Source organism: Bolinopsis microptera, chromosome 4, assembly GCF_026151205.1.
Source record: "Bolinopsis microptera isolate Bmic1 chromosome 4, MBARI_Bmic_1.0, whole genome shotgun sequence".
NCBI classification, from domain to species: domain Eukaryota; kingdom Metazoa; phylum Ctenophora; class Tentaculata; order Lobata; family Bolinopsidae; genus Bolinopsis; species Bolinopsis microptera.
Genome location: NC_087075.1, coordinates 9,260,523 through 9,268,986, shown reverse-complemented (window position 1 = coordinate 9,268,986; position 8,464 = coordinate 9,260,523).

The window sequence follows — 8,464 nt, the reverse complement described above, 5'->3', positions numbered from 1 at the left end:
TCTTAAAGATCATGTTTACTTCTTAATGAACCGCTATGATGTACATGTGAACTCTACCCTGTATCTAGCCCATTTCTAGGTCAGTTAAATCCTACTGATGGATCACATCACTAATTATACGTCACTAATTAGTGACATGATCTGATCTCCCTGGGCCCCCTAGTAATGAGAGGGCCTGGAAGTCGGCCTCCCAGGAGTGGCATGGGCCTTGAAATGCAGGACCAAGTTATCCGGATATAATTCTTCAGTCTAGATATTTTAAACCCCAACGACCTCAGTTTACGGTTTACAGCACATCATTCATATTGACTGAGTGACTCCCCGTATATCAATATGTTAGCCATGTTGACACCAGTCTAGGCTTTAAGAAGCCAGTAACCAGATAAGCAGGTATTGAGGTAACCATAGTAACCATATCAACGACCGGTGACTTGCTCGTTGTAACGATATTATCAGGTGCCATTGATTTTTTTCGTTCCTCATATTTAAGTACAAATCAGCTAATGATGGGGCCATAATTCATGGTATTTATCAAATATGTGAATGAATTAATCAGGTATGCGGAGAGAATTGAGAAAGATAATGTGTCGTAAATCCATTGAGACGAAAATAGATTTGAAGATATGATCATTAGGTGATATATTAATTTTAAATCATTTTGGTTTGCGAGCAGATCTGCTGCACTTCTGTAATCACATTGTCTTGATCCCACAAATGATATCAAGCAGTGTCAGAAAATAAGAAAATACTGCGGAAATTCAATAACACTAGATATAAATTCTCATATATTATAAAACACAGAACGCCGTAAACTGTGATACCTATACTACTACAACAGTAATTATTGTACATCATAACAAAATGTTCTAAATTTCCGCAAATTTTTCGCCCCACCTTCAACAATCCATCCACTGATCCAACAATCGATAACAATCAGTTAAACAAATTACCGGGATGAAATAACCGAATTATTTGTCTCACCGCACTGTCTGTCCACTCCTCTTAAGATTACTCCAAATAAACTGGACCCATCTCACGCCGGAAGCGCGCCCATCATCATCGGATTACTCCGCAAGCTTCCCAGCAATTTCACTCCGCAAGCTTCCCGACAATTTCACTCCCTGTAAATCTCATCTCCGTTCGACTGAAGATGGGAGCATTTCAATATATTAGGCATAATATGTGCAGCTGGGAACTAACTGCATAATAGCCTGTGATAATAAGCCCACTCGTGTGAGTAGCAATGTTAACAGCTGCTCTGAGGGTTAACATATCCTGCTCCCGATCAACCTGCCTCCATTTTATGCACAAGATTGGAAATAATTGGGAGAGTAAAAGTGTGATTGTTTCCTTTCAGCCCAGTTATTTACATCTGTGTAATGTGGGCTAATGGTGTGAGCGCGGGTATTTCCTCACGAGCCGTTCTTCTGGAATAGTCCTCGCTTGTTTTTCTTGTTTTGGACGTTTGTTAAGGAGTAGTCCTCACTTGTTGTTCTTCTTTTGGACGTTTGTTCTGTAGTAGCCCTCACTTGAGTCACTTGTTGTTTGTCTTTTGGACGTTTGTTCTGGAGTAGTCCTCGATTGTTGTTCTTCCTTTGGACGTTTATTCTGGAGTAGTCCTTGATAATGATTGTTGTTTTTCTTTTGTTCTGGAATAATCCTCGCTTGTTGTTCTTCTTTTGGACGTTTGTTCTGGAGTAGTCCTCACTTTTTCTTCTTTTGGACGTTTGTTCCGGAATAGTCCCCACTTGTTTTTTTTTTTTATTCTTAACGTTTGTTCCGGAATAGTCCTCGCTTGTTGTTGTTCTTTTGAACCTTTGTTCCGGAATAGTCCTCGCTCACTAGTTCTCTTCTGAGTTTGTCCTGGCAGCTATTTCCAGCTTTGTTTTGGGTAGACAGGATGCGGCAAATGTCAGAATTGTTTCCTTTCCACTTAGGTCTGGTTGAGATGAGATAATTATGACGTAAGATATTTCTCATTTATAGCACATACTTCCTTTTTAATGTTAATGCTTTGAACCTTTCGACCGTTTGCTTTTATTTGAGTATTACTTAACAGCACAGTTCCTAAATGCTCCGTATCGCTGATAATAGCATTACATATTCTTGATTGTTAATGTTTTAACTTTAAATGCGTGTTTCTTCGTTTGCCGTTTTCTCTTATCTAAGTTTGCTTTGGCAAATGGCGCTTATTATTAAGTTTGCGGTAGTAAACTATATCTTTAAAAAACTCGTTACAGTTTGAATTGGCAGCCGCAACGAAACAACAGATTTCATCAAAAACCAAAACGAAGCTTCACAGACCACACCACTAGAATGAAACATTGACAATTCCTGAGAATTGTTGATTGTTCTCTGGTGGTCGCCAGGTCGTTTGTTTGTCGCGTGTTTGTTCCGAAACAATTACTTTGTTTTAGATATTGTGTATTATTGTGATGTTGCTAGGTTTTTGTAATGGTCATTAGAACCGCCGGCACCGTCCAGATCAACAACAACTGATATCATACCATGCATTCTCATCCACGGACTTTGTTCTAGCGAAACGGCGTTGAAATTTTAATATTAATGATTAATTAGATCTAATATTAATTTGTATCTCCCGCGCTCTCTCACAAACAAATCTTGTTGAATGATGGAGATATCTTAATGTCGTTACGCACTGAGACCCTAGGCACTGAATTGATGCAGGTACTCAACGGATTATGAAGTATCTTACATTAATAGAATCTGAATAGGGAACACAACATAGTTCTGATCGCCCAAAGTTGTTGGCAAAAATAATAACTCTGACGTTTGACAGACCGTGCAGTTTGCCTTGTAGTAAAAGAGCACAAAAAACCCCGAAACAATTTTTTAAACAATTATTTCCATTTCGAGTACTCTACGATTTGCCGACATGTTTATCAGGAGTTTAATGTTGACATTAATTAGAACATTATTCGATTTCTGGTTTCCGCGACTCTTCAAAAGCTTTCCCGCTTGTTAGGCTTCCTTTTGTCGAGTTTTTGCTTTCTTGTGGACCCCTGCTGACGTCATGTCAGGAAATATTCCATAGTTTAATTAATAGTTTATAGTTAGCACCGTATATCATATATAGAACAAACAGCAATTTCTAAAATCTTTGTACTCTTCTCGGCGGATATCAATGAATTTTCATTGATCAAGTTAAATCTTTTTATACTGCTTCTATAACTAACCACTGCAGAGACCTTTTTGAGCGAAACGAAATCGGCAAAAACAGTTAATTTTACAAAGCTCATAAATTTTGTTTTTTAAACTTTAGCTTCTTTTACTTGATTATGTTTCTATCAAATTACAAATTTCCAATATTGATTTCCCGAATAATTGCTCACGTCATCCGAAATGTTGCTCTCACTTTTCACTACACACCATATTTCCCAAATGCCTACATTATACCCTTTCATCGTAAATTAAACGCAAAGTCAAGGACATCGGCCCTGCTTTTTACTGATTAATGAAGGATATGAAGGGCATGGTACCATAATATTCGTACGTTTTATAAGTCGTATGTTTGTGTGTAACAGGTTCTTATTATAAGGTCGCGAACAGGTCCTAAACATGACCTTTTAAGGTTTTTATTGGGTCCTTATTAATATTAGGTCCTTATATAGTTGTTGAGGACGGTCATGTTCCGTAAACACTTACAGCGAGCAACATTAAAACTAATTCATTTCAGCGGTTTACACAGTTTCTTACCTGCAAATACAGGGGACAATCATTGCTTTTGAACGTCGCTGTTGCATATTTCGATCTATTTTAGACGGACTTGAAACTATAATTTCCCGATTTTTACAGTCCCCAGATTTCCAGTAAGATGATTTTTATTACATAAATCACGTCGAATTGGGGTCCTATTTCCAGTCAGGATTAGCTGATTAGCTGTTAGTTCATGTTTTTTGTTTAGCAGATATTATAATACCTCATCCACAATACAATTTTAATACACTATGCAATTTAATTCCCAGATGCATAAAGTTCGGTGTATAAAAGTTGAATAATAAGTATACAGCTTGAATATTGTTTTGTACAGCCTTTCTTAGAACTAGTCGTTTTGTATAAAGAATTAAAACAGTACGCTAGAACTTATAAAAAGCTTTAAAGAAGTGTGAATTTAAAAAAGGCCTTAGTTGTGGACACAACAAGAAAAATTGAGAATAATCTTGTGCGAGGGTAGGGACCCAGATGTCGTTTCTAACCCAAATAAACTTTAAGGAGGCTTCTCATCAGTAGCCGCACCTCCTTACTCGGTTTCTGAACTGGAATTCTATGGGCTTCCAGACGGCCAGACCGAGTATTACCATCCCATCCTTCTAGAGTTCATCACAAGTAGCACCCACCTTGAAGATCTTTGACACCCAGACACACCCCATTGGCGAACAAACTTTGGATATAATCTTACATGCTCCCGAAGGAATCCCTGGTTTATGGTCTTTCTCATCGTCACCAGCACTTTCACTAGGTCACCAGCTCTTTCACTGAAGTCATCAGCCCTTTCACTGAAGTCATCAGATGTGACTCTGATCAACGGTATAGTTGTGGACACAACAAGAAAATTGAGAATAATCTTGTGCGAGGGTAGGGACCCAGATGTCGTTTCTAACCCAAATAAACTTTAAGGAGGCTTCTCATCAGTAGCCGCACCTCCTTACTCGGTTTCTGAACTGGAATTCTATGGGCTTCCAGACGGCCAGACCGAGTATTACCATCCCATCCTTCTAGAGTTCATCACAAGTAGCACCCACCTTGAAGATCTTTGACACCCAGACACACCCCATTGGCGAACAAACTTTGGATATAATCTTACATGCTCCCGAAGGAATCCCTGGTTTATGGTCTTTCTCATCGTCACCAGCACTTTCACTAGGTCACCAGCTCTTTCACTGAAGTCATCAGCCCTTTCACTGAAGTCATCAGATGTGACTCTGATCAACGGTATAGTTGTGGACACAACAAGAAAATTGAGAATAATCTTGTGCGAGGGTAGGGACCCAGATGTCGTTTCTAACGCAAATAAACTTTAAGGAGGCTTCTCATCAGTAGCCGCACCTCCTTACTCGGTTTCTGAACTGGAATTCTATGGGCTTCCAGACGGCCAGACCGAGTATTACCATCCCATCCTTCTAGAGTTCATCACAAGTAGCACCCACCTTGAAGATCTTTGACACCCAGACACACCCCATTGGCGAACAAACTTTGGATATAATCTTACATGCTCCCGAAGGAATCCCTGGTTTATGGTCTTTCTCATCGTCACCAGCACTTTCACTAGGTCACCAGCTCTTTCACTGAAGTCATCAGCCCTTTCACTGAAGTCATCAGATGTGACTCTGATCAACGGTATAGTTGTGGACACAACAAGAAAATTGAAAATAATCTTGTGCGAGGGTAGGGACCCAGATGTCGTTTCTAACCCAAAAAGAGTCCTGTAATTTATGATTTTATGTATAATTTATGATTTTTTATGCTTAAGTGGTTTGTTCAGGTAACCTGTACACTTGCTAATTCCTAATGAGATTTACCATTGCACCATCTGTCACAAGAGCTTGGGTTAATTATATAACTTTTTTTTTTTCATTATCAAATAACGCCATTTTGAGCCATTATCAAATAACGCAGATATTATTATCAAAATGAGCGTGAGAAAATATGTATAATCTGCATACTGCACGTGCTATATTGCCTATATTGTTTTAAGAAGGCCTGAGAGTTTCATCATATTTGTAACCTGTGTTATTCTCGTCTCATATTTCCTATCAAGTGAATAATTTAAGATTCCTGAAAACTAATTTTTGTTTGGCTTTTGTTCCCACGAAAGAGAAACATCGTTAAAGTTTCATTTATCTGTAGCATATTCAGTGCTTTGTTCACACTGAAAGGCACACTTACTGTATGTTAATCACTATGCAGATGGATTAAATTCACAGTTATTATTCAGATAGATTAAATTAAACATTCTGAGAATTATCAACTTCTCAACAATTTGTGTTTTCCCTCCCCTCAAAATCTCGGTGACACTTCAAAATCCTAAGTTTAAAAAATCTATGGCGCTCTGTTTGCAAATACCAAACCACTTATTTAATAAGATTTGTGCTATTTTCAGAAACCTAATATGATACTAATTCCGTTACTAATATCAGTTTGTCTGAATAAAGATATTGTTTATTTAACCTCAGTCTCATACCGACTTTTGCTAGTTTTTTTGCTCTTTGTCAGCTGCTTGTTCTGTTTTATAATTCTATCACATGGATTTTTATTATTTGCAGCGTTTTTAATACAAATTTAAAGTTTTCAGCTGGTATTCCTTTTTTAGAGGAAACTGAAATACTTCACCGGGTACAGTTTACTAACTAGAAGCGCTCCTACAATACCTTGGATCTTAAACTTTAGCTCTTGTTAAGTGCAGGTTTATAAAGTAAGCTAGGAGCGATCTGAGATGTAGCACTAACTTTACCACCCGCCACATGTCGACAAATTAAATGCACTGTTGTGCCTTTTAGCCTAATTTGTACTGCTGGAGAGTGGACGTGTTGATGAGTTTAGCTTTTCTCACTGCACTGTTCTGAGACGGTTTCTAGATGGTTCGGACAGGGTTCATGTTGCTTTCAGAGCCCTCCCTCTATTTTACACCGAGCATTGAATTGTTACTGTCGTTCCAATTGCATTGATTTCCTACTTCTACCCTAAGATATAGCCTGAATAAACTAATAAACTTCGTTAATTAACTAATTAACTAATTTACAGGCAGCGTTAGCATATAAAGTAAGTGACGTATTGTTGTGTAAGGTGAATGCATTGCGCTATCAAAGTATTAAGGAAGTCTTTATTTACAATAACCGCTCTTAATATTAGTGGATTCAACCAAATATTATAAAACATGATATTCATAAATATTATACTTGATTATATGCATTAAACAGTTAGTATCAACAATATTACATTTAATCATAGTTATCATATACTATACCTAGTTAATTATACTATACAGTTAATTATACTATACAGTTAATTATACTATACAGTTAATTATACTATACAGTTGATTATATACAATATTGAACTTGATCATATTGTTAAACCTCCTCAGTACTTACACCCTTGTCCTCGTAAATCTGCACTAGATCTTGTTGCTCGTAAGAGACCACGAGGTTACCTTGACAACTGTAAGATATGATGTGCTTACCCTCATCAAGGTTCTTACCTGGACTGATCTGTCATTATTAAAATCTGCGTTGGAACTTGGATCTGTTGTTGTTCCGCCAACTATCTAGTCATTACAGTGTGCCCTTCTAAGATCAGGGACAAGTGCCACATCAGCTCAGAGATTACAGTGTGCCCTTCTAAGATCAGGGACAATTGCCACATCTCAGAGATTACAGTGTGCCCTTCTGAGATCAGGGACAAGTGTCACATCTCAGAGATTACAGTGTGCCCTTCTAAGATCAGGGACAAGTGCCACATCCCAGAGATAACAGTGTGCCTTTCTAAGATCAGGGACAAGTGCCACATCTCAGAGATTACAATGTGCCCTTCTAAGATCAGGGACAAGTGCCACATCTCAGAGATTACAGTGTGCCCTTCTGAGATCAGGGACAAGTGCCACATCTCAGAGATTACAGTGTGCCCTTCTAAGATTAGAGACAAGTGCCACATCTCAGAGATTACAGTGTGCCCTTCTGAGATCAGGGACAAGTGCCACATCTCAGAGATTACAGTGTGCCCTTCTAAGATCGGGGACAAGTGCCACATCTCAGAGATTACAGTGCGCCCTCCTAAGATCAGGGACAAGTGCCACATCTTAGAGATTACAGTGTGCCTTTCTAAGATCAGGGACAAGTGCCACATCTCAGAGATTAAAGCGTGCCCTTCTAAGATCAGGGACAAGTGCCACATCTCAGAGATTACAGTGTGCCCTTCTAAGATCAGGGACAAGTGCCACATCTCAGAGATTACAGTGGGCCCTTCTAAGATCAGGGACAAGTGCCACATCTCAGAGATTACAGTGTGCCCTTCTAAGATCAGGGACAATTGCCACATCTCAGAGATTACAGTGTGCCCTTCTAAGATCAGGGACAATTGCCACATCTCAGAGATTACAGTGTGCCCTTCTAAGATCAGGGACAAGTGCCACATCTCAGAGATAACAGTGTGCCTTTCTAAGATCAGGGACAAGTGCCACATCTCAGAGATTACAGTGTGCCCTTCTGAGATCAGGGACAAGTGCCACATCTCAGAGATTACAGTGTGCCCTTCTAAGATTAGGGACAAGTGCCACATCTCAGAAATTACAGTGTGCCCTTCTGAGATCAGAGACAAGTGCCACATCTCAAAGATTACAGTGTGCCCTTCTAAGATCGGGGACAAGTGCCACATCTCAGAGATTACAGTGCGCCCTCCTAAGATCAGGGACAAGTGCCACATCTTAGAGATTACAGTGTGCCTTTCT